This window comes from Falco cherrug, chromosome 3 (assembly GCF_023634085.1).
Source record: "Falco cherrug isolate bFalChe1 chromosome 3, bFalChe1.pri, whole genome shotgun sequence".
Lineage (NCBI taxonomy): Eukaryota > Metazoa > Chordata > Aves > Falconiformes > Falconidae > Falco > Falco cherrug.
In genome coordinates, this window is record NC_073699.1 from 46299389 (window position 1) to 46325351 (window position 25963).

The following is a 25963-nucleotide window of genomic DNA, read 5'->3' on the forward strand; positions in this document are numbered from 1 at the left end:
TATAGGTGCCAACTATTAAGTAAAATTAGGACTGGGGTTATCTTTGGAGCTTCTGCAGGTTCAGATTTCTGTAGCATTGCAGTATTCTGTAGGTCCCATATAGGAGGGAGGAGAATAAAGACTAAAGGGGCCAGCTTTTCTTAATCTGCTGACGCTAATCTGTGGGGACAAATCTCTGGGAATTTGAAATCTGCACATTTGTCTGCTGGTAATAATTAGAAAGTGGTATATCGTTTATGTAAGAGTCAGAGTCTAAAGTTTCTAGGACCCATATGTCCAGAAGGGGACAATCCAGAAGGGGCCATCGCTTGTTTGAGTGCACTAGCTAACATTAAGCTTCAAGGTACATTTTGATTTGGGTTTTGGGAGTATAAGAGAGAATTGGAGCTTTTTGTTTTCTTGGGGGAGTAAAGAATCAGGAAAACAGAGAAAGGGGTAAATGTTCTATATCTTTCTTTACTATTTACATATGTTTAATGTTTAATTAATGCAAGTACTATAACTGGGATTTGGGAATTCAAGTCAAGATATTTGTTCATGTCTTTATTCTGGTGGTCTCACAGAGTTAGTAAGAGGGCAGGTGATGACAGGGTAGAAGGTTGAATGTACTCTTTTATTATGCACTTAACCCTGTGAATAATTAGGAGACAATCTGTCTGAGGAGAAACCCTCAGACATAGGATTTGGAACTGGATTTTCAAGACTCTAGTTTCTCTGTGGCTTGCAGAGTTCAGAAGACAAGATAACAGGTGCTAGTAAAGGCAAATGCTGTGCATTTTATTGTTTGGATACATACCAGGTTATAAGTAAGATCAGGGCTAGTGGTGGGCTATGTATTAAGTTAAGGCTTTAACTTGCTTTAAATTTAGGACTGAGGCTAGCTTTCAGGTTCAGAGGCACTATCTCCTTCCTAAGAGCCCAGATCTTTGCTGCATCCTATTATTACTAAAGAGTTGGAAGTAGGTAGGTTTTGGAAAGGACCAATATTCTGTTTTGTCTTGTAGAGGCTAGATTTATACAGCTGTACTGCCTAGGGTTAGTGTTAGGAATCTGGAATCTAAAGTTCACTGTTCCCATTTTATGGGTGGATTCTCCACAGACTAGGGAAACACAAAGATGATGTGCTTTTCTAAGGGACGATGCTTTTCCTTCATTTTCATTGTTGTGATCACTGCTGGTGCTGATGTTAATATTGGGATTGGAGCTAAAAATAAAGTTTTGGGCTTAATGCTTAAAGGAACTTCTTTCTTTTGCATTCTAGAGGGTGTAGATAACAACAAAGAGAGGAAACACTTAGCTGGGCCAATGCTTTATATTCTCATTTACTTCTGGTGTTCCTTCTATTCATTCATATAATGAAATTTTGCATTAGGATTTGCACTTTGTATGATTTACAAAGACAGAAAGAACTAGTATTTACTAATATTATTTATAGTAATAATTACTAGAAAATCATAGCTTTCCAAAATTATTAAATAATATAAGGGAGAATACTAGAAGAGACTCCTGCTAAGAAGTTTAGGTTCAGGGTTGGAAGTAAATTTAAAGCTTGGAAATCAAAAACTTCAAAACTACAGTACATTCTTCTTTTATGTAAGGTCTACCCATGTTTAGAAAGGGCAATTTCTTAAAGATATTAGAAATTAGAGGCCATATCTAATTAAACATAGTTAAGATTGAATTAGGGCTGAAGTTATCATTTGGAAACCCAGTATTTGAACAGACGAGTTTATTATGGCATTTTGTAGGGCCGTCTGGGGTACAAAGGGAGAATTGATTATTAGGGGGCAACACATTATTTTCCTTCCACTGACGAAAGGGAAGCCCTGCCAGGAATCAAAGTCACAGTCATGGTGAGGGTTAGAGAGCCCCTGGCTGCTCCTGGCTGGTGTAGTGGGACAGGATGGGCTGCCAGGTCTGCCCTGCCTTCCCAGGAGTGCCCTGGGACTTTGTCATCCTGTATAAGTGCTGCAAGAACTGATATGAGACAGAAGACGTGACAGCAGTAGTAAAGATTTAGGTTTTCTTGTAGTATATGAACTTGCCTCCTGGGTACGATGAAGGCTTGCATTAGCATTGGGGAACATGAAGGCGTTCTCACACTGTCTGTCTCACTCATTCCTTGTTTCCATTTCTGAGCCTCATTTTCCTTGATGAGCCATCATGCCCGTGTCCCTTTGGAAGATGAAAATTATTTCACCCAAACGTAAATCCAGACCAGTTGATAATTCACTTCAGGTTATCTCCCAGACTATTTGGCAGAGGGCTGCAGTGAATCTGACTTTGTCTGCCAGGGAACCCATCCCTGGAAACATTCCAACTCAGGTGTGATGGGGCTCAGAGCAACCTGATCTAGTTGAGGATGCCCCAACACTGCAGGGGTGTTGGACTAGATGGCCTTTAAAGGTTCCTTTCAGCCCAAACTGTTCTGTAGTTCTGTGGTTCTGTGATTCTATGATTCTATGATTTCATGACATGTGTCCAACACCTGCTCATGCCCCAGAATCCCATTGCATTTTTCTGTAGATCACACTGCATAGCTCTGGTATTACACTGGTGGCTGGTGAGAAGTACACTTTAAACTGAAAAAACCTCCAAATACAGGAATTATGTTCATGGGTTGAGTGACAGCACATCTGGTTGGAAGGAGATGCAGGCCAAACAGCTAAAGGGTAATAGACATAAGGAAAGGTGGACAAAATATTGGTCTGCTCTGATTGTGATGGTGGTCAAAGTTCTCCCAGTGGTGGAACCACAATAGTGGTGCAGACACAGCAAAGGCTTCACTGTTGTTACAAGAAACCATCAAACCTGTGTAGATCAATGGGACTGGTGCAAAGATGGACCTTAATGCACATGCTGTACAATGGTGTGACAGCCTGTTCTTTACTTGACCTGCGATGCTCACGGTATAAAAGATACTGCAAAAAATGGAAAGGGTGGACATCTCTGTCCTTTGCCACATATATAAATGGGTATGTCCAGCCATTTAATACTCTTTTTAGCTTGTAACAACCTTTAGTGATTTGTCTTATTTCCAGTAATCCTTTCCTCTCTTTTATCTTGCACAAGTTGACTATTGACAGAGGGCAATGGACTGTTATGGACAGACTGTCTGTCTGGTTTGTTTGTTCTTAGACTGTACATTGGGAAAAAGGTAAAAAGGTGACTGAGTTAGAGAAACTACCTGAAGGAGGAAGAAGATGGCTTCTTCCCATGGGAACATCTAGGCATGTCTGGAGACAAAACTTCCATTGACTGGAGCCTGTAGGAGAAGAGCAGAGAGAGAGTCACAGCATGAGCTGGGTGCTGCTGCTCAGACCAGGAGGCTTCCAAGAGGTGCAGGGAGCATCCATAGCTAAGAAAAGAGAAAATATACCATTCCCATAGCATTCTCCTGGAGACACTGGCTGCTCATGGCTTGGATGGGTGTACTCTTCACTGGGTAAAAAAGTGGCTGGGTGTCTAAGCCCAAGGAGCGGTGGTGAATGGAGTTACATCCAGCTGGCAGCTGGTCATAAGTGGTGTTCCCCGAGGCTGTTGAAGCCAGTTCGGTTTAATGTCTTTATCAACAATCTGGACGAGGGGACTGAGTGCACCCTCAGTCAGTTTGCAGATGACGCCAAGCTGGGGGAGATTGTTGATCTGCTTGAGGGCAGGAGGCTCTGCAGAGGATCTGGACAGGCTGGACCGATGGGCCGAGGCCGAGTGTGTGAGGTTCAACAAGGCTCAGTGCCGGGTCCTGCACCTGGGTCACACCAACCCCACGCAGCGCTACAGGCTGGGGCAGAGCGGCTGGGAAGCTGCCCAGAGGAAAAGGACCTGGGGGTGCTGGTCGGCAGCCGGCTGAACGTGAGCCAGCAGTGTGCCCAGGTGGCCAGGAAGGCCAACAGCCCCCTGGCTTGTGTCAGAAACCGTGTGGCCAGCAGGACCGGGGCAGTGACCGTCCCCCTGCACTGGGCACTGGTGAGGCCGCCCCTCGAATGCCGTGTTCAGGTTTGGGCCCCTCACTGCAGGAGGAACATTGAGGGGCTGGAGCGTGTCCAGAGACGGGCAGCGAAGCTGGTGGAGGGGCTGGAGCACAAGGCGTATGAGGAGCGGCTGAGGGAACTGGGGTGGTTTAGCCTGGAGAAAAAGAGGCTCAGGGGGGACCTTACTGTTCTCTACAGCTACCTGGAAGGAGGTTGTAGCGAGGTGGGTGCCAGTGTCTTCTACCAAGTAATGAGTGACAGGACAAGGGGAAATGGCCTCAAGTTGCACCAGGGGAGGTTTAGACTGTATATTAGGAAAATTTTCTTCACTGAAAGGGTTATTAAGCATTGGAACAGGCTGCTCAGGGGCTTGGTGGAGTCACCATCCCTGGAGGTGTTTATAAGATGTGTAGATGTGGAGCTTAGGGACATGGTTTAGCGGTGGGCTTGGCAATGCTAGGTTAACAGTTATACTTGATGATCTTGGAGGTCTTTCCCAACCTAAATGATTTTATGATTTGCTGGGATCCACAGAAGACTTTGCAGTTTCCTTTGGTCCAGAAGGTCACTGAACTGGTACAAAGCCTGAACACTGAGCTGGCTCCTCTGCAAAGTATGGAAGGCAAATGGAGAGTTTTTTATAAACTTTTAACAATTTTTTTTTTTTTGCCTAGTTAATTCACTTTGAGCTTCCTGGGTATAAAACCAAAGGATTCAGTTTTCTGAGGAAAACTGACTTCTTTGAATTTAAAAGTGTTTTTGGTCTTTTTGGGTGGTGTTCATCTCTACAGGAAAAAGATCTGGCTCAACCCATCCCAAGATATGGTGAAGGCAGATTGCTTCTCAGAAACCTAGATCACAGCAACTCTTCTGACTTCTGCATTGTACCAGTTTTGCACCTTCTGGTTTGGTGTTAATGAGATACAGCCTTTCAGCCTTCCCTTTTTGTTTTCTGAGAAAACATATCCCGTTTGTTTCCATGCATGCTTAAAACTGTTCAGAAGCGTTTAAATGAGGCACATGTCAGTGTACCAAATTAAGATGGTAGGCATAAGGAGTGCTATATCTTATAAATCACCTCCATCTCCTTATCTGCTTTTTGAAAGAATAGGCTGTCAAGAGTTACCATTTGATGAAAAGGTGGCTAACAATTGCTTTTTTTTTTGATGGTACAGCCGTGAAAAGGATTAACTGATCAGGAAGGCAAACAATTCTCTAATTTCAACATGGGTAGGGAGGGTTTATTAGCGTCTTTGCTATCTTGAGACTTGTTTGGTGCATTTTTTAGCACGATGTTCCACGTGTAAGAGTGTTCCTGACTGTTCTCCATAAGTTTTGCTCTGCCAGCTCTTGTAACGTTTCTAATAGCCTGTTATGTGCCAGTACAGGTAATGCTACAGGAGGCTGACATGCTCTCAAATATTATGTGATGGACAGAGAACAGAAAATAATTTATCTCAGTTGTGCTTCAAAGGAGCAGAAGTGAGAGCCAGACTGAGAAAACACTCCTGTTTTCCTGTCTCTGTATGGAAGCATTCCAGATAGCTGGCTACTCTGAGCAATTGTTTTCCATATAATTAAGGCAGAAACAAGAGATCAAGAGCCAAGATGTCCATAGTCAGAGATAAAATCGTGGGACACAAAGTTCAGGTGTAATGATGGAGATCTTTGTTTTAAAGTGTGATATCTGTAGAACAAGTGAAAACCCACAAGGAGGAAGGTCGTAAACTCCTTCCCCTTGCCACAAAACAGTTGTGTAAAAGTGACCTCAGCAACACTGATGCACAACACAATGAAATACATAAGAAAAACCAGTGTCTTTTGGACAGTGAAAGCCTTATTTTCTGTTCAGAAGACAGCAGATGCAAGCATCTTTTTCTTAACCTATCAATTCAAACATGTTTACAAGCTGATGGTTTTTGCTTATTTTGCAGTTGGTTAAGAGAGCCTGCGTGACTTATTCTTTGTAATGGAAATATTGATCTTCAGTCCAGAAGTGCTTCATCAACTCCATGTTTTCACGAATACAAAAACATTTATATAAGTCCCAGAAGCATTACTTCCCCAGGAAAGTATTTTAACAGTCCAGCTTCACACTGGTGTTGTTATATCCCATATGATCAGTAATATTAGTAATTTAGACCTAAAAAGTGACAAGAATAAATTCTATTTTCTCTTATTCTCTGTGCCTGTACACTCCATCAGCTAAAGAATTTTCAGGGATCGGCTTTTCAATGTGGAGAAATCAACAGTTAAGCAGTCAGACTATACGTACGGAGAGTTAGGTGTGCAGGAGTGGGGTTTATGGAGCCACTTGTCGGCATGCAATGGTAACAGGAAATCCCAAGTGAGCAGAAGCCTTATTCCTTAGAAAGCTAAGGCTCTCCTTCTCTCTCCTGAAATTACATGCCCTTTCTCAGAAATCCCTAAAGCAGAAGAGAGACAGATCCAATACAATTTATTTAGTGTGGTGAAACACTCACTGCCATACTTAGATTTGTTCTTCCATCCGTGGAGGCGGCAGTGCAGGGAGAGCTGGGTGTGGGTTCCATAATTTCTTCTGATGAAACTTTTGCTTTAAGAGGACTAATTGAGAGAATTTCACTCTAGCTTACTTGGGACATGGTGAAAATATAGTCCCTTGGGAAGTGGGTGGTATAGTTCAAGTCATCCTGAGATTTAACCTTGAGTGTCATATATCCTGGATAAGTGGTTTAACCTCTGAATATTTAATTACTGATAAGGACATTAAAACATCAGGATAAAAGACACAGTTCTTTTTTCTTAATTCTGTAGAAGAAACAGCTTTTTTTTTTTGTGTCTAAGAACACCAGTTGCATATGGCCTTACCAGGGAGAAAGGCAATGGTATTCCTGTCATTTGGGAATTCCCTCTGAGGACAGAAGCAATTCTGGGTGTGCCCTAGTAATGTTATTGGCAAAATTTAGATACCTGGAAATTTTAGGCCTTTCTGGAGCAAGGGGCTGCTGAGTGAAGACTTCAGGTAGGTGACTTTTAGATTCAGTGTGTAAATCCTGGACCCTAACCTTTTTATGAATCTAGGTTTATATTCCCGTTCTTGCTCTTGTGCTTCTGACTGCTAAATGAGAAAAGCCTGCAGAGTGAGAACACGCACTTTCTGTAATTGCAGGGTGAAATCCCCAACAAATGGCAAAACACCCACTGACTTCAGTCATGCCAGGAATTCACATGTGGTTAAAAGATAACTGGTTTTGTTTTTATTGTATGTCTTTCCCCTTTGTTCATGAGCATTGGCAGTGAACCTAACATAATGAGACTTACAGAGCTTCCGTGGACAATATTATTAAAAAAAGAAAAAGGAAGCTGTCTAATGTATCTAATAATAACTGAATGATAGCAAACTATTCACATGGTTGTCTTTGTCAGCAGGGAATGTATTTAGTGACTGAAGGAGGGGGGGCTTCCAATCTTATATTTCTGTGAAACATGCAAAGCAGTGAGCAATGAAGGATGGCAGAAAATATGCATGCCCATGTCAAACAGTATAAGTAACCTTTCATTATAATAATTCTGAAATGGTTAACTACAATTCCAAGTTAATACTTAATAAGCAATTAATGAGTAAGCATACAGACTTCTTTTCCAGCCATTACCAATCAGCCTATATTTACACATAAAAAACTTCTTACGACAAAACCCATAAATCAGATGTTATTATAACCTAAGAATATTGTATTTAATCCAACTCAGTCGAAACATTTTTCCATCCTTTTATCTGCAAAAAGTTTTGTGTTGTTTGATCAGAAATTTTTTTGTGCCAATACTGCTTTGTTCTCACTCCTTCAAATATTTTGAAATTAAATATTGTGACTACTATGACTAATACTTCATTTCTTCTACTTGTACTTCTTCATACTATAGTGCCGGTATCTGTTGTTCTTACTTGTCATTATGTCTTTTACATTACCTTTTTTTTTGTTACTAATTAAAATGTAATTGTTGTGACCAAATAGTTCCTGCCAATTAGAACACAGAACACATAGCAAAAATTCTAGCACCTACATGTCTCATGGGGTATTTTAAACTATAGTTTTACTTCAGATTAACTGATTATAAATTAACTCCATTTAGTTATTAGTTTTGTGAAATTGTTCTACATATGGCCTGCACGTTTGTTTGGCTACAGGCACTTCTGTGCTATTAAACCCAAATTTGTTGTTTTGGGCAAATGTTTATGTAATGTCCAAAGTGTTCTTCATAACAGTGTTAACAAGTAAGTAATTGATTTATAAATTACCCTAAAGTCTGTCTACTTTGGATAGTTCTCTGAGTTTATATTGCAGAATAGCACAAATGTGAACCTTTATCAGAGAATGCCTCGGCTATTGAGTTGACTCTGTTGTATTCTTTTTCTCCTGCTTCCTTATTCCCATATTTAGTAATAAACTTTACAGGAGATACTTATGAAGAAGGTATTTGAGTCTGTGGTGTCACAATGACCAAGATTTTGATGCTGGATTTGATTTCATGCACTGGTTTAGTCCAATTCCCACCCTTATGAAAAAGCTACTTGCTTAGAAAATTTGATTAGAAAAATTTTTCTCTGTGTTTCTTGGGTTTTTTTTTTTATATTTTCAGTGAACACAGCATCTGCTTACATCTTCCACAACACTAATAAATATCCTTCTGGTTGCATTCCTCCACTGTTTTTAGTTGAATGTTCATCCCTCTGGTTTTGCTGTGTAATACCTTTTCCATCACTGAATTGCACTTACTCACATGCTACTTACATATGGCATTTTCTTTCTCTCTGTATTTTCATACAGTTTGGTTAGATGTGTTAAAAACCCCATTGCCAAGCACTCCATTTTATCTATGTGCTGGTATCTCTTCCAGATGCTACTTTTGGGATCCCATGCCTGGTCCTTCACCAATGTAATTTCTCTCCCTTCAGCAATGAGCAGGGCTTTCCTGAGGTCAGGAGAGGAAAAAGGTGTGCCTTTAAAGACCATTTCTGCCTTCCTGTGAAGGTCACCTCCTGTAAGGTGGTAAGAGCTCCTGGCTGTTGCTATTGTTATACAGGACAGCTTTGATTCTAAGCAGAAAAGTGTCTATGCAACATATAGGATTGCAATGCCCTTTGGGCTGCTTCCCCCCCTCCGAGGCGCTGCACACCAGAGTCTGTTCTCAGCACAGACTGGAATCTTTTGCATGGATCCAATTATATGCAGATGGGTGGGACTCGGTTCATAAATGGGATTCCAAACTGCTGCTAAACCCTTGCATGATGAAATGTTAATATTTCATAATTAAGAATATTACACAGAAATTATGTCATTATGTTATGTGTAATTTTTCCCATTCATCAAATTTTAGATTGTATTTTGCATTATTTTTTGGATACATGTAAGCATTTTTCATCCAATTTTGTTGAATAATTACTTATCTGTCATCTGTTAACGTCTGTTTGATAGCTAAACAGCCAAGTCCTGGCATCATAGCTAGGGATATTTGCTAGTTTACTGCTGTTGCTTTCATATTCATTGTTTGTTCTGTAATGGCCCTTAAACATTTCCCATGCATATTTGGGCTAGAATGATTCTTTACATAATGCCTTAGAGGAAAACTAGGTTCTTCTAATAGCAATTAAAATTAGCAATGATATTAGGCTAAGAATTTTAAATCACATTTTGTTCCTGTGCAAATTCCCTTTTATAATTAAAAAAACCCCAATTTTCAATGATGTTGTCTACCTCATGCATAATACACAGCTTCAATGATTTACTTCTTGTTTTGGCACAGGCACAGTTGAATGATATAAGAGCAAATTTTGTTTTTCTGCATTAATAGCTTGTATTGTCTGTATAATGAACCCTATCTGAGCTTCAGCAGGAGAGTTACGCAGTTCATGCACTTCTGTTAGTGAAAAATTTCTTGCTTGTTTTCCAGGAAATTTGTCATATCTGCAGTCTGGAAGACAGTCATTCACACAAGTATTGGGAAGAGACAAATCTAGAGCTGGGTTATCTTGTTGAGGTGGTTGTTACCAAGTGGATACAGAAAATAGAAGTGTGGAACAAAATTGTGGGATCACTAATGGTATTGAAAGGTGTTCCCAGTCATGCTACACAGTTTGATAAAAGGCACTGCGATGTTTCCATGGGATCAGATAAGGAATGATGCCATGCTTGAAGATACTCAAAGAAGAGGCTTTTTGTAGCCAGAAGTAGATTTTTCTTTTTCTTTTTTTTTTTCTTTCTTTCTTCTTTTTAAGAGAAGAATGGCAAAGAAGTAGCAGTGAGGTTTACAAGATAGATCAGGAATTTGAGATATCTGGATTTTTGGGATATTTGACCATTTGGAATTATTCCAGAAACTGAGCACCTTTTAAGTTTCTTTATAAAGAAACAGTTCAAGTCAAAAAGGGAAGCTGGAAGAAGCTTGTGTAACCTCCAAACTCAATGTTCATTATACAGCAAATAAGGCAAAAGAGGGTAAAGCAAGACTTACAGGTAAAGGGATACCAAAGATCCTTGAAGAAAGAACGGATGCAGTTAAGAGTAGGTCACAGTTGAAAGGCAACAGAGCCACTGGAAGGCAGCAGAGGTAGGGAAAAGACACTGTTGAGGAAAAGGCACTAGGCAGTGAGGAATTATTGAAGTGCTTGTATGTTAATGCAGGCCAACATACACTGCTGATTTATTTTTATGTTTCTGAGGGGGAGGCTAGTATAATTTTGTTTGCCAGTTCTTTTAAGCTATGTAAGATTGATCATAAATATTTGTGATAAGTCATTATATGTTAAGCAGATTGCTTAAAAATAAATATCTTTTACATAGAAAGTGTTTGTAAGATCAGTAAGTGGATCAAGGTGTAGGAAATTTATTTTTGTAGTAATAAAAAATGTATAAGTGCATGCCTCTATGCCTAGATTCAAACTGAGTGTTTAGATCCTAAGTTTACAGTGAAACATAGTCACAGAAAATAAACAAAGTCAATGTTGAATACACATGCTTTGCTTCACACATTTGTGTTCTCATAAAACACAGAGGTTTGTCAGCCGTTCTGTGGGTTATGTAGGTAGAAAAACAAGTTAAAACTCTCAGTGTAGTCATTTCACTTTTACATATGGGAGTCCTAGAAGCTAAACTGCAGTGAATACCAGCTGGAAATCAGAGGATGGAAGAAGAGAAAGTGCTCTCTGGGGACTCACATGTGACACAGATGCTCAAATAGGGCTTGCAAATAGGGCTTGCAAAAGCTGAAGACCATCTTTAGTACTGAGGTACAGCTAAGCTTCTACCCTTTCTGAAAAATGTCAAGAGAATTTATATAGATTAAGTGATGCCATACAGTGTTTAGGGATTTTCTGTAAGTCCCTAGCAACTGTATCTGTCTAACTAGGCAGATTCCATCCATGAGATTTGGGAAAACAAAACAACATAAAGAGAAAGGAGAATGGGCTGATGATGTTCTTGTTCATGCGCTTCTGCTTAGTCATTCATGGGTCTCCATCACAAGCACTGTGTGAGAGTAAAGACAGATCAGATGTGCTTTGGAGAAGTTTTGTAGGCACTGAGATGCTGCTGCTTTCTGCAGAGGCACATTTGATGGGGCTTGGGTCAGATTGGGTAGATGAAATACACTGGGGCTAAGTCCCAGCATGACAAATCCAATACTCTAAGCTTGCATCCTTTTTACTATCAGTAGGTAGTTTTTTCTGTTTATAATAGCACTGTCTGTCATACAGATTCTGAGGGTATGTAGTAAAGATGGAGCAGTTCAAGTTAAGAAGACAAAGACTTGTTCCTTTACTTTTATTCAAGCAAAATCTGGATGAGCCAGAGGGATTTTCCTTGAATGGATACTATCTGAAAAGTACTTTTTGCATTAAGCTGAAGCTATAAAAACAACAAAGAGCAAAAGGGTACAAATAAATAGCACAAATAAGTAATATTGAGGTTATAATCTCTCTTTCTTTACAGTTTGCATATATCTTGGTCTGGTGAGGAATAGAAATATCACAGAACCCCAATTATTCAGATAACCTGGACAACCTAAACAAACACCATTCCTAAAGAAACATTTGGCCTGGAGAAAGCAGTATTTTTTGCTTACTCAGCACCCAGAGCACTGTACCTCAGTGTCCATATGTGGAAGAACTGAAGCTGCAGCTATACCTATGAGAATTCTGGGACTGGAGGAAAATGATTTTTCATGTGCCCTCAACTTTAGAAATTGCTCCTGACCTTAATCCTGGATTATTTTCTCCCTCAGGGCATGCTGTAAGGCCCCTTTTCTACTTCACTCCTTTTCAGGAGTTGAGGAAAGGGATGGAAAGCAGGAATGAAGTATGGCTTGCTCGTTGTGTGATTACTGGGCATGGGGTGAAGGGAACGTTAAGGAATACATTGATTTGGGTACCTAAAGTCGTAGACTGGGTTCATATTAATTGTTCATATTAATTTCTATAAATAAACCCGAAAGATATACACTGAAAAAAATATTTGAAAGGAAATCACTTTTTTGAGGGCATTTCCTTGACTAGAGTTTCAGTGGAGTTATGGCAAATGCTACTGCCTCACCCTGAATTGCCGTGTGGAAATATTTTCAGTATAGAAACTCAACAGCCAAAAGAATCTCTTTTCCAAGATCTTTTCAACATTACACAGAAACTATACACCTTTTCAAGATCTTTTCAACATTACACAGAAACTATACACCTTTCTCTGCTTTAGCAAAATAGAACTTCTTCATTATATTGTGTGAACCTTTTAAACACATTACCTAAAGAATTTACAGCAACTAAAACATGAGTCGTGGCAGCCTGTGGCAATGAGAGTCATGTTATCTCTGGGTGGTGTGAAAGAGAAGTGGTGCAACTGGCACTCAAGGGCTTCAGTTTACTATTTACTGTGTCTTATGCCAAGGTGGTACGACATAAAGCAAGCTGCCATTCTTTGATAGAAAGAGAATTAAGTTTTAATATTATAGAGTTGTCTGTTGAGGCTTGCGAAAAACAATATTTTGGATATGTTCTGTTCCTCTTCATAACAGCATCACTGTCATGCCTCTCGCTATGGTTTAGGAAGTAAGTGTGCTCACGATGTGCAGTTCCCCAGTATGATGGTTTAATAGTCAGAAAACATTCCTGTAAATATTCCTATTCATTAGTGAAGACATAAATGAACCATATAAATGGCCAAGAAAAACATACGTCAAGTATTGTATTAGATATTATATATATACTTTTGAAAGTTCAATGTAAGGAATTGCAATAAACCTAATACCACTCTCAGACAGCTTAAACTCCAGTTAAATTTTTGTGCAGTGGTGCTTTCTATTAACAAGTCATCTCTGAAGGTCTAAGGTTGGACGGTAGGAGACGATAGGCCCAGGGATTTAGGTAAAATTTAGGTCAAATGAATGCATCTATAAAGCATGTTTCAGAAAACGTTCTAAAAAGTAAAATCAGTTGTAGTGCAATCTACAGCTCAGCAGATTATACACCCTATGTTTCACTAGGAGAAAGTAATCTGAAGAACATTTTTATTCAAAGGAGAAACTAAACAAACAGGAAAAAAAATTATATTCTAATGATTTGGAAAGCCCATTTTGGATCTTTTTTTTTTTTTTTAAGATCAAAATGCTGGTTTAAGATTTAGGGCTAAGACTTTTTGATTACGTTATTAAAATAAGAAATTAGTAATTAAAGTGGTGTTTAAAAATATGACGTCAAATGTTTAAAAGCCTTCATAACAAAGTATTCAGTGCTTTCAAAATAAGGAATTTCATTAAAAAGGAAAATATGAAACAAAAATATTGTGACTTTTTATTCTCCCCAGTCAGTCCTGTTTCTGGCTGAATTTATTAGCTGATTTTATCCAAAGTTCCCTGGTTCCAGTCCCCCCATAGTTCATTTACTTTACACAAAAACTTATTTGCCCAGCTCTAAAGCCAGCCTTAAATCTCACCTCCTTTGTAACTACTCCTTGGAAACAGACAAAATTTCTTTTGGTCTTGCAAGATTCAGAAAAGGTAGTTTGGTAGGTGACTGTATTCTCAAGACCTGTATTTTTCTTTTTTTTTCAAAGAAAAAATGTTAATGCTGTGATGTCTAGTCAGTGGTGTACAGATGGTGATAGTCAATGGGTACAGTTAATATGTTGCAATAATGTAATATTTCATATCCTGACCTTTGAAAATTGATGTCATATATATCCTGCACATAGCAAATGTAACTGTTCCATAAATGTTGGAGGAGTTCCTGAAACATTTCATGAACATTATCAGTGTGGTTTCTGCACCCGCAAAATGAAGAGAGAGACTTTATGGAAAAGGATGATGCTTTCCAGAGACACTAATTATTTTTTGGTTTTGGTAGTCAAAATATAATGTATGAAATGGGCCTACTTTTTTTTTTTTCTTCTATTTCAGAAAGTAAGAAGCATGTTTTTTCAAAGTGTTTCAACTTGAGACTCACAAAACAGAGCCAGATTTTACAAGATTTTAAAGAACAGAATAATCCTAGGTGCTTTTTTCCTACAATGTTACAAATTTTTGGTTTGATTTAATCATGTGCACAACATTATAATGATCATCCCTTTACATGTATGGCATCAAGCATGCACATGGTGCTTTACATATACACCAAGGGCACTGCCTATTACCTATATATAACCCAATTTGGAGTGGTTCAGTATAGAAAGCAGAATCTGCTCCCATGTTGGGGAGGTCTTGGCTCAGTTTCCCTGGACATACCTGGGCATTTCCACGTGGCTGATACATGTAAGCGAAAGCAGGTATTCTTACTGCTGTTCTTTCATCAGGATTCCTGAAAACAGAAAGGAGCCCCCCCCTCCCCCCCCAGTGCTATAGAAATAAGTTTTCAGGGACATGTTCAATCAATGCATCCCTAAGCTGACTTTGAGTCTCCCCCTCCCCTCTGCTTTCAACCCATGTAGCTGTTCTGGCTCTGTGTGCAGAACTACAGGATGTATTAAATTTGATTGTTAAAAAAAAGTCTTCTAACATCTTTTTCAGACTGATAAAAATAACATTTGATTCTAAACTAACTGAAGGTGAGTTAGTGGCAGAGGTACTGCAGCAATCCTCATAGAAAAGAAGTAATAATTAAATGCCTTTCAAACACTCGGATTCAAGCCCCAGAGCTACATCATTTAAAAGCTGTACTTCCTGAAGCCCATTATGAAGTACTTATAGAGACTGAATAGTAGTCAAACTAAGCACTGGCAGTCTAAAGTAAATGAAAATAATCAAAGGAAACAGCATAGCGTACAGTACAATTTATAGAAAGTCAGGATGAAAATAGGTGAGGAGTCAATGTATACACTAAATTATATACATTGGTGACTATTTAACATCTAGTGTCTGTCAAGTATTTGCTTTATTTACTGTGAAAGCTAAAAAGGAAAATGAATAATAAAATATTTAAGAGTCAGTGTAAATGGAAAAAATGTTTTCCCAAGACAATGGACTCCTCCAGCTATGTGGCAATGAAGCAGAGCAGAAACATTTATTTTCCAGGCAGAAGGCATCTCTTCTGAGATAAATTTCTGTGACAATGATCATAAAGTAGGCATACAATATAATTAATCTGAAGGTAACCTGCTTTTATACCTAGCGCGCTGAAGGAGCAGCGGTGGCTGTTCCCTGTGGCCTGGCTCCCCACAGCCCGGCTGTCCTGCCCGAGCCCTGCTTCTGGCACTGGGCTCACTGCGCTTTGCAGTCTCCCTGAGAGCGGTGCTGGCTGAAAACGCCGCCTTCCTAACAGCAGTGATGTTTGCTGCGTGCGGGGTAGGGGGCACGCTTTGGCAGACTGCTTTTTCCTGTAGAAATCTCCTTTATTTGCTTCCTATGAATGAAAACCTTTGCTATGGAAGAAAAGAACCCTCTTTTCCAATGATTTTTGTAGGTGACTTTGCTTTTCCCCACAGTTATTTTTTATGTATGTATGTATTTTTATTTTTTATGTAACAGCTTCCCACCTGCCTGTTTGCCTCAGAATGATGCTCCCCCCAAACCTTCCAAACGCAACTGCAGCCAGGTTTTTAAACTCCCTCCCCATGCACCCCTTATGCTTTACTCTGGGCACAATCAGCACTTTGTTTTCCTCGTGACTTCTCACAGCTTAGGTCTCAACATCTTGTAGTCTCAGATTTAATGCCTTTTTGATGGTGCAGGCTGTTTGAAATCTCCCTGGCGTCCCCACCTTTCTCAGTGCTTCCTCTTTCTTAGTATTTCTTCAACATTTTTAACAATCCTTTTACAATTTATCATATTTAAATGTCAGCTCTGCCTAGGTTGTTTTGGTTTTTTTTAAAGGTCTAAACATGTATTTCTTTACCAATTTCAGAAATATTTAGTTTTGCCTTGGTAGTAATTCCCTTCCATTCTTCCAGGAAAACAGTCACTAACCTAAAAATGTAACTCGGTAAATGCAATTTTAATTACTGTATAAAACACTTAATTGGGATATTGTTACTAGGGAGTATTCAGAGTCAAATAAATAAGTAAATACAACCTGGTGACACTTGCAAAAATATGCAGGATAAACTCCAGGAACTCAGAATTAAAGTCTGATTATTAATAAATAACATAATGTACATAACATATAATGTATACATAATATACATATATATAACACATATATTAATAACATAAATTAAATGTCACCCCAGGCACTAGCTCCCTTGCTTGGGCAGGTCAGGCACAACTTGTCACAACTTCCCCTTATGATCTGAAGTACATGAGTACAGGTACTTGATGCTGGGACTATTTGATCTTAAAATGTCACTGAGGCTATTTGTGCCGGGTCATATAACTTCAAACAAAGTATTTTAAACTTTTCTCCCTCCATTCTTCTTATCAGATAAGTGGATAACTCTGTTATTGCTTACTGTAAAACCAGCAAACACTACTTTTCCTTTTATCTTAAATCACAGCTTTCCTAAAGTGACACTATTGTTTACTTTAAAAAAAGGATATTATGGATATGTGTACAATAATAGTAGTAATAAAACCTGCTAGACTGCCCGGAAGTGTCTTTAACACTGAATATTTTCATTACTATTGCTCTGCCTTATGGCCACAGTCAGTAAATGCAGAAATAGCTGGGGACTCTCACTACATCTCTGCTCCACTTCTACGTTTCATAGCTATCATTCAAGTTATGTTAAAACATTTCACGACAATAAGAGGACTCTGGCATTAGCTTATGCAACTTTAGGAGTCAATTTTTCAGTATTTGTAGCCAGATTTGTTTACCTGATTCAATCTATCGGCAACGTGCAGGTTTGTAAGAGCACTGGTATGGCAGAGGCAAGTACCCAGCCTGGCTCGGTTGGCCCTAGGGCCAGAGCCAGAGGTGGTGGATAGCAGTGCTGTAGAGAGAACTGGGGTAGCTCCTGCAAGCCAGCTCAGGGCTTGAAGGCTGAGGTAATTCTCTGTACCAGTTACAGGTACTGGATGACCAAGCTGGACAACACTGCTATTCATAGCGTGGGTTTACCACCTTAGGTCTCAGTGACATCGGGGAGACAGTGCTGTTGGGTGAATTGCATTTGACACAGGCATTAAAACATTCAGAGGCATAAAACCAGGATAAAAATATCCCCATCTAGCCCAAAGGAATAAAAACAACTTGGGAAAAGACAAACATTCTGGTAAACTAATGGAGTCTGATATAAGGTGTGTTGCAATGGTACAGTGCATGCTATGCTTTCCTTAAAAATCAGGTATTTACATGTGATCGTCCAATTCGGACTCTTTATTTAAATTTGAACCTGTGTCTTGACTACATTCCTCTCCCATCATGTAAGACTCAACCCTTTTAAACACAGTAATATATCTCAGCCCTAGGTGAAACCAATCTCTCAACTTTGGCTGAAAATCAGAGGTGTAAGAAGACAAATGTTTGGTTAGATTATGATTACTGCCTGTACAACTGAGAACACAGTGAATTGAAGATTGTTACATAAGTAAGGGTAAAGAAAAGGTCCCCATATGCATTTTATCTTCATTTAAGAAAACAAAACCTAAACTACACTTGAGGCCACTGGAGGTGAGCCTTGCAAATCTGAATTAATTTACAGGAAGCTCAGGAAAGCAAATGTGGGCTGTTGTAGTCACCCTTACTTGTTGTTTGAAATTTTCCACCTATTTAGATAGGAAGAAAAAGGAAAAACAATCACACCAGTTCAGCTCTTGCCGACTTATTATTTTCATGGCACTCACTGACTATATTTCAAAAGCTGCACAGACTGGTTGTATCTACACAAGGGAGAACAGAAGTTTAAAACAGTCATTATAGTGCCAGGCTAGATCTTCCTTTCCTGAGTGGCACAGAGGATGGCCAGAAAAGCCCTCCCTCCCCCCCGAGATATCTGAAGAAACAGTACTCTGCAGTTCCTCATAATCACATCTTTTGTTTTGTATTACTGTGGTTATAATTATTATTTCCACGGAGCCCAGGAGGCCTAAGCAAGGATGAAAATCCTATTCTGTACCTCCAAACAGATATTTGGAAAGACAAATCTATTTCCAGAGAAAATTGTATTTGAAAGATGAGAAAGGTTGTTTTCAATCCTGGTGAGTGAGCAGGTGAGCATACCCAAATAAGCCCTCACAATTAAACGATTATTCAACTCAAACAGGTGTTTTCCAGGCAAATAAAGAAACACGTATATTCACATCAACATAGGGAGCCTTGGTCTACCTCCTGCTTCTGAAAATTTGGCTCTATGTACATGGAAGTGGAAAACAACAGCTGTGAAGGAGGGAATTTGGAGTACACATGAACACCAGACCCAGCTGTAGATTTGCATTCTTTAACATCTGGTGCTGAGTAGAGACTGGGGAATTCTGTGACAACATGAGATTTTATGCATTTGTCAGCTAAATCTAGCATTTCTCTTTGGGACATTTGCATGGATGAGGTTGATCTCAGAGAGCTGTTTTAAGCCAGAACAAAATAAAGGAAGAGGATTGTTTCTGATTCGGGCTCTCAATTTGTATGCAGAGCTGGGAGGTTGCATGGAGCTTGCCTTGAATCTGTTCTGCCAAAAATTTGCAAGATAGCTTCCACAAAACACCAACATGTTTGATTTCAGAAGTACTGTGGCTTGAGGCTCCATTAAAGCCTTTCGGTGCATAATTAAAAAGGTTAAGAGTGTGTGCCTGTGTACGTGTGTAGGTGGGGAATTCAACTAAAGGAGAGAAACCAATACAATTTAAAAAAGGGATTTTCAACACTTCTCTGAAGATTATTGAAATATCACAATAAACCCAGATACTCAAGGAAAAGAAGGTTTGTGACCATATGACACAGTCCCTTGAACAGAAGTAATTCTGCCCTTATGTTTGTAATTTTACCTCATTCCATTACAGCTGATTTTTGTTTGAGATGATAAAAAGTCTTGTGCCTTATGCGAAGCCAGTTTGTATCACCATGGTTTACATGCAAACAAAGGAACAAGAGTTTGAGTACCAAAGACATTACACATCATTATACATTGTAAATCCTCAGGTGCTCTTTTTAGGATTATTGCTATGTATTGTTGGACACTACACATTGTAAAACAGCATTGCAAAATTAAATCAGATCACTAATTAATGGAATTTTATTTTAATCTGTACTGCTTGGTAACAATGGCATTCTTAAGACAGGAGCTAGTTAATTTGATTTTAACTGGATTCTTCTTTATATGCCACCAGGATAAACACAAGACTTCACATGAAAGCATTTAACTTTTCTTCCTCATAACTGTGGGTACTCAAGAGTGGGTGTAGGCTGAGGCTGGATAAAGATGCTGTGAAGTCTGTGGCTGCGACCTTTCCACCTTAGACATCTGAGAGCACACATTGTGCAGCAGATAGTGCTAATGAACACTGCCTTTTCCTGGGGAACTCATGCTTCACAGTCCCTGCTCTGGCATATTGCATAATCTGGAGTGGTGTAAAAATGATTGACAGTGCAGAAGATGAAATAAGCCTTCCTCCTTCCTTCCTCATCTTCCTCTCAGATAGGCTGCTTGAACTGATTTTGTTTTGGGGTGACCTTTGTTCCAAGTGATTCTTGCACCAAAAGGAATGCAAAGAGCTTTTTACAGCTGCTGGTCACAGATCATGTATGTGGACTCAGATATCCACCAACAGGACCATTTTTATGACGTTGCCTAGTCTCCATTACCTGCACACACTAATGAAGTTTGACCCATTTTCAGGTACAGTGATTTAACAAGGTCTTGTGTTAGAGTTTGGGTGTCGATTTTTTTTTTTTTTTTTTTTTTTAGTGGAAAGTGCTATCATGCTTTTGCCATGAATATATGAAGAAATACCCTGAACTGCTTCAGCTGCCAGTTGTCTCTCTGCAAAGTAATCCTTGTGCTACACATGTGGTGGGAAATGTTTCTGTAATACAGCCCCTCATTCCTTTAATTATGGCTTATTACCCCATGAAGGATAAAAAAGAACTAAAGCTCTTAAATATACCTTGTTAATGACAGCTGTAAATGTACATATTACTTTAACAGTGCTGTGATTGAGTCTGGTATGCTGACTAAAGGTCCACAGTTTTCTAAAAATACACTCCTGTAACTTTGAAACAGACACAGGTGGAAGTTTACCTGAAGAAAACAGGCTTTGCTGACAAGTTGTGGCTGACAAATGGTAACCCCCAATTTCTGAGAAATTCTTGGTTATAAATCAGGTGTGAGAGAAACCTTACTCCCTTGAGATGACCGCCAAGATTTTGCTCTGGATACAGATGCAGCTTCTTAAAGACAGAATGTTATTTACAGCCTATAATATACCTGCTATTTTTTATAATGCCTCTCAACAACCAAATAATAGAAATATTTGTTTATATTAGAAAGTGTTGTGTTGTGTGTGTCTGTCCATGCATGTGAATGTAGCCCTTGCATGTAATCCTCAACATGTGTGTGGCCATGATAGGTGCTACTCTGGTCATGTAATCAATTAAGTCAAGGCTCACCCTAACACTCAAGCCCCAGGGTGTGCACCCATCAACCTTTCTAAAACTGGAGCACTAGATTACACCTAGATGACACACCTAAGCAAGGGACTGGCATTAATCTCGTGCTAGAGTGAAATCATTCCAGGCAGTCTGTTTTGGATTTCCAAATGGGCTGTATTTCCAATTGTTCTAATGCGTTAATTCACTTGGTATCCATTTCCTTCTGTCAGCTGCTTTTGGGAAATAAATCATGCATTGTTGTTTTAGCTTTGTTCATCCTATTAAAGGTTTAGGAAATGCAGCTGAAGATTATCTGGAGTTTTGTATGGCAGGGGTTGACCTGCAGCAATGGGACAATCATCAATCACATCTTTAAAGAGTCGCAAACTGCAAAATGCTTATTCATTTTATTTTCATTCTGCAGCATAGTATTTAAAAATGTTTTCCACCATTCATGCAGAGAGGTAAAACCAAACGTGTAACCTGAAGAATTTTATTTAAAAAGTCCATTTCAGTGTATAAATGTCATCTACCCAGTGAAGGTGGATATACCAATAAACTACAAATTCCACATTTACCAGCTGCACATTAGAAGCCTTCTCCATTCCCTTCTTGCTTGGTTGTAGAGATTAAATTGACAATGCCATGATGATTTGCGTGTGCTTTCATAGTGCTGATGTTAGGCTAGGTGCGGAGTGGGGATGGATGTAATGCTTCCATCCCACAGCATCTGCCAATACTGGACTCACAGAAGAGCATTGTCCAGAAGGAGCCTAGATTACCCCAAATGCTGCTCTCACTCAGCTCCACAGTGCAGCCTTCACCTGTGATTTGTCAAGACCTGTCCCCTGCTTCCCAATATGATATTAAAGACGGCAGTACCTGTATCCTCTAATTCACCTGGGTGAGAGGCACTACTGTTAACTGGTTCTGACTGAGTTTAGAAAGCAAAGCTCACTGGGTTGCCTCTGATTCCTGCTTAAGAGCTGGAAAAACTCCCATGAGAGACAGCTCCTGTCTAGTAACCTATTAATTGGCAGCAGTAGCCTTCCCTGCTTTTCCCAATCCCTCCACCCCTTCCAGAAATTTGCATTTTTTCTTTACATATCTTGCTCAGTTTCCTAGCAAGCATTTCAAATCTAGTATCTTGTGATTATTCCAGCAACTAATTTTTAGAAATGCCTAGGCATCTTTGATCCCTGGTGTTCTGGCTGTGTTGGTCGTGTCAACTTTTTGCACTGTGCTGTGGGCTAACCCCATTGCAGCACACAGTATAGTGTTACTTGCACCCATACTTACCCTTCTCTCCAACCACAATTAGATCATCTCAAAATATCTGTACTGCTCAGAGGCTCTAGATCTGATGTGAGGGTTCATAGATTAATTTAGCACAATTGCTTTACCTTGGGATTTAAACAAGCTACTAATTTAACAGCCCTGAATCTTTCTCGCTGTCCCTGTGCTGAAGTCCTATGTTTCCCATAGGGTGTGCGGGAATAAAGAATATATAAAAAGAAAAAGAAGCATGAAATTCTTAGCCTTTCAGCCCTTCATTTCCCTGTGACTTTCAGACTGTTCTGACTTGCACACTGGAGAGACTCAGAGTTATTTTTTTCATGAGAAACAGATTGAATGCGCAGGTTTTCATTGATCTCAGTGCAAGTGAAGTTCACCTCTCTGAAGAATCCCCGAAGAGTCTAACACATGGTGCCAGGTGTAGTCAGGACCTTGTACTTGAGTTTGTTCTCTCCTGCACCTCCGTTCTCCTCAGCAGGTGGTGGAACGACCTCTTGATTTTCCTTTATTATGCTTTTAAGTGTTGCAAATGATTTTGACCAGTCTGGCGCTTCTTTAACTTAAGCCACCAAAGTGGAGCCCTGAGATACCCTTTAATCCTGAACTGAGAGCTGAGTGGGAGCAGAAGCTGCTTACATGACAGCAGGAAAATCCATTCTCTGAGAAGGAATTCTCTGTAGCTGCATGTGGCATTGCCTGAACACAGTCCTCACCAGCACTGATGTAATGCACAAATCTGAGCTGGGCCAAAAACTTGCACCCTGTGCACATCTGAATTTCTATTTTCCAACAGTGCTTCACAGGAAGTGTAAAAAACCCCTTCCCGTGGGGGTGCCGGTGACTCCAGAATGGCCCCACATGCCTTGGGCGGGCTACATCATGTGCCTGGATTTTTGCTGGTGTCTGTGGGTAGCTCATATTTTCCTTGCTGTTGAAGAGTTGCCAGCTGCACATCTGCAAGATACTCCAGGGAGAAATGGACCACAGTTTGGTTTTCGTAAATAACCTCTCAAATCCAAGATTTGTGAAAGAAAATGCTGTCAATGCTTTTACTTAAATTCTATCCTTATTTTTACAGCTTAGTTCAATTTTAACAACAACAAAAAAAGTCTTGCATTCACTGTAACATGGATTAGTGTGGTCCCACTGAAGTCTGTGCAATTGCATCAAATATGCCAGTAGAGAATTTGGCCCACAAAAGGCAAAGAAGCCTTGATAAAGCCATGCTCTCAATGTGAACATTAATTTTCCTTATTGCTTGTACCAAGAGATCATTTTCTCTGGTCAGAACTCCAAATGCAACTTTTACTATCAAGAATATTGTTTTAAAATAGAAAAATAAAGAGTAAATGATCATAATTTTCAATAACTATACTGCTATAGCCTTAATTTTCAAGGAAAAACATTATCAAACTCAATTTCAGATAACGTTCTATTATGTGCAAACCACTGTTGATATAATAACTTCTATTTTAGGTTGCTAGCAAAGAGAAGAACAATGTGACCCATTTAAAAACTGGCTCACAGAAAAATATTAGCAAGCCATTTATCATTTCTGTTTAATTTCAGTGATAAGCACCATTTCATAGAAACATTTCTTTGTTACAAAACTAACAGTAGCATAGGACGTATTTGACCATAAGACATACACTTTGCAATGGTACTGAGAAATGGAGTTTGTTGCCAATTGTTTGGAAAAGAAATAAAAAAAGGAAAATGCTCACCTTCTTTGAATTCTGCAGTAGATGGAGCCTGCATTTTTTGAAATCTCTGATTAATGGGCAAATCACATTCACACAGCTGGAGTGCTGCAATGGCTGGATACAGGCTCTTTGGGAAGGGCAGGACAGAATGGTAAGAAGGGCAACTTCTTTCTCTGAGAAAGAAGTAGGAATGCATGGAGCTCTGCCATGAGCCAGCTGAGAGCTTATGGGTCTGGGCTGGCTGGCAGACCCATGTGGGTGACATTGATGTGGGTGTCTGCTACAAACTCCCTGATCAGGTAGAAGCAGCAGATCAGTCCTCCTTCAAATAACTGGAAGAAATCTGTTCACTAGCCTAGGTCCTCACAGAAGTCATTAACATCCCTGATCTCTGCTGGAGAAGCAACACAGCAGGGCAAAGGTTTCCAGGAGGTTTCTGGAGTGCATTGATGACAACTTCCTGATACAGATGACTGAGAAGATGAAGAGTGGAAATGCTTTGCAGGACCTGATTTTTACAAAGAAGAATGGGTTGGGAATGTGAAGATCAGGAGCAGCCCTGGCCACCATGACCGTGCAGTGGTGGAGCTCAGGATCCTGAGAGAAGACAAATAGCAGGTTAAACAACCCTGGACACCAGGACAGCAAACGTTGGCCTGTTCAGGGACCTGTTTGGAAGAATCCCATGGGAGACCATCTTGGAGAAGAGTTCAGGAGAGCTGGCTGATTTTCAAGGGTCATCTCTTCCAGACTCAAGAGTGGTCTGTCCTCACATGCAGGAAGTGACACAAAAAGTGGGAGGAGGCCTGCATGGATGAACAAGAGGCTCTGGACAAAACTCAAAGATAAAAAAGGAACATTCAAGAGGCTGAAGTAGGGCTAGGTGATATGGGAGGAATATAGACACACTGCTGAAGCATGTAGGGACCAGGTTAGGAAAGTCAAAGACCTCCTGGAGCTGAATCTGGTGAGGGATGTTAAGAGCAGCAAGACAGTTTTCTACTGGTGCATCAGCAGCAAAAGGAAGGCTAGGAAAAATGTGGGCCCACTGCTGAATGGTGGCAGAGGATGCAGAAAAGGTCAATGTACTCAGTGCTCTTTTCTTGTTGGTCTTTACTGGTAAGACCAACCTTCTGGAATGCCAGGTCTTTGAAACACATGGAAACATCTGAAATAAGGAAGAAGTACCATTGTTGGAGGAGGACTAAATTAGGGAACATTTCAACAACTTGGATGCGCACAAGTCTGTGGGACCTGATGGGATGCAACAACTGCTGAGGGAGCCAGCCAGTATCACTGAGAGGCCACTCTTGATGATCTTTGAAAGGTCATGGCAATCAGGGGAGGTTCCTGAGGACTGAAGAAAGCGAATGACACTCCTTTCTTCAAGAAGGAACTACAGGCCAGTCAGCCTCACCTCATTCCCTGCAGAAGGGATGGAATAAATAATCCTGGATGCTATCTGCAAACACGTAACATACAGAAGGTGACTGGGAGTAGTCAGCACAGGTCTAGGAAGGCAAAATCATTCTTGACCAACCTGGTAGCCTTCTGTGGCAAAGTGACTAGTCTGGTGCATGAGGGAGAGCAGTGGATGGTGTTTGTCATGAGTTTAGCAAGGTTTTTGACACTGTCTGCCAAAATATCCTCACTGGCAAACTGATGAAGTACAGACTGGGTAAGAGGACAGTGAGCTGGACTGAAAAGTGGCTGAACTGCTGGGCTGAAAGGGCTGTGATCAGCAACACAAAGTCCATCTGGAGGCCACTTGCCAGAGGTGTACACTGGGGATCGATACTGGGGCCAACATGGTTTAAAAACTTCATAAGTTACCTGGACAGTGGGACAAAATGCACCCTCAGCAGGTTTGCAGATGATACAAGTCTGGGAGGAGTGGCTGCTCTGCCAAATGTTTGTGGCTTGAAAAACAGGCTGACAGGAGCCTCGTGGAGTTCAATAGGGTGCTTTCCAGCTGGTTGACCCCACAGCTTCTACTGGTACCTGTAGTTGTTTCT

General features: G+C 40.1%; 1 long non-coding RNA gene across 1 annotated transcript in view; it reads right to left on the reverse strand.

The window, feature by feature from the left end:
- Positions 1 to 2046: 2046 nt before the first annotated feature.
- LOC114016923 (uncharacterized) overlaps positions 2047 to 25963 on the reverse strand; it is a 29959-nt gene continuing 6042 nt past the window's right edge. The window contains exons 2-3 of the long non-coding RNA XR_003561697.2: positions 3188 to 3265; positions 2047 to 2175 (exon numbers count right to left, since the gene is read on the reverse strand). This is a non-coding gene — a long non-coding RNA (uncharacterized LOC114016923). The remainder of the gene's footprint in view (positions 2176 to 3187; positions 3266 to 25963) is intronic.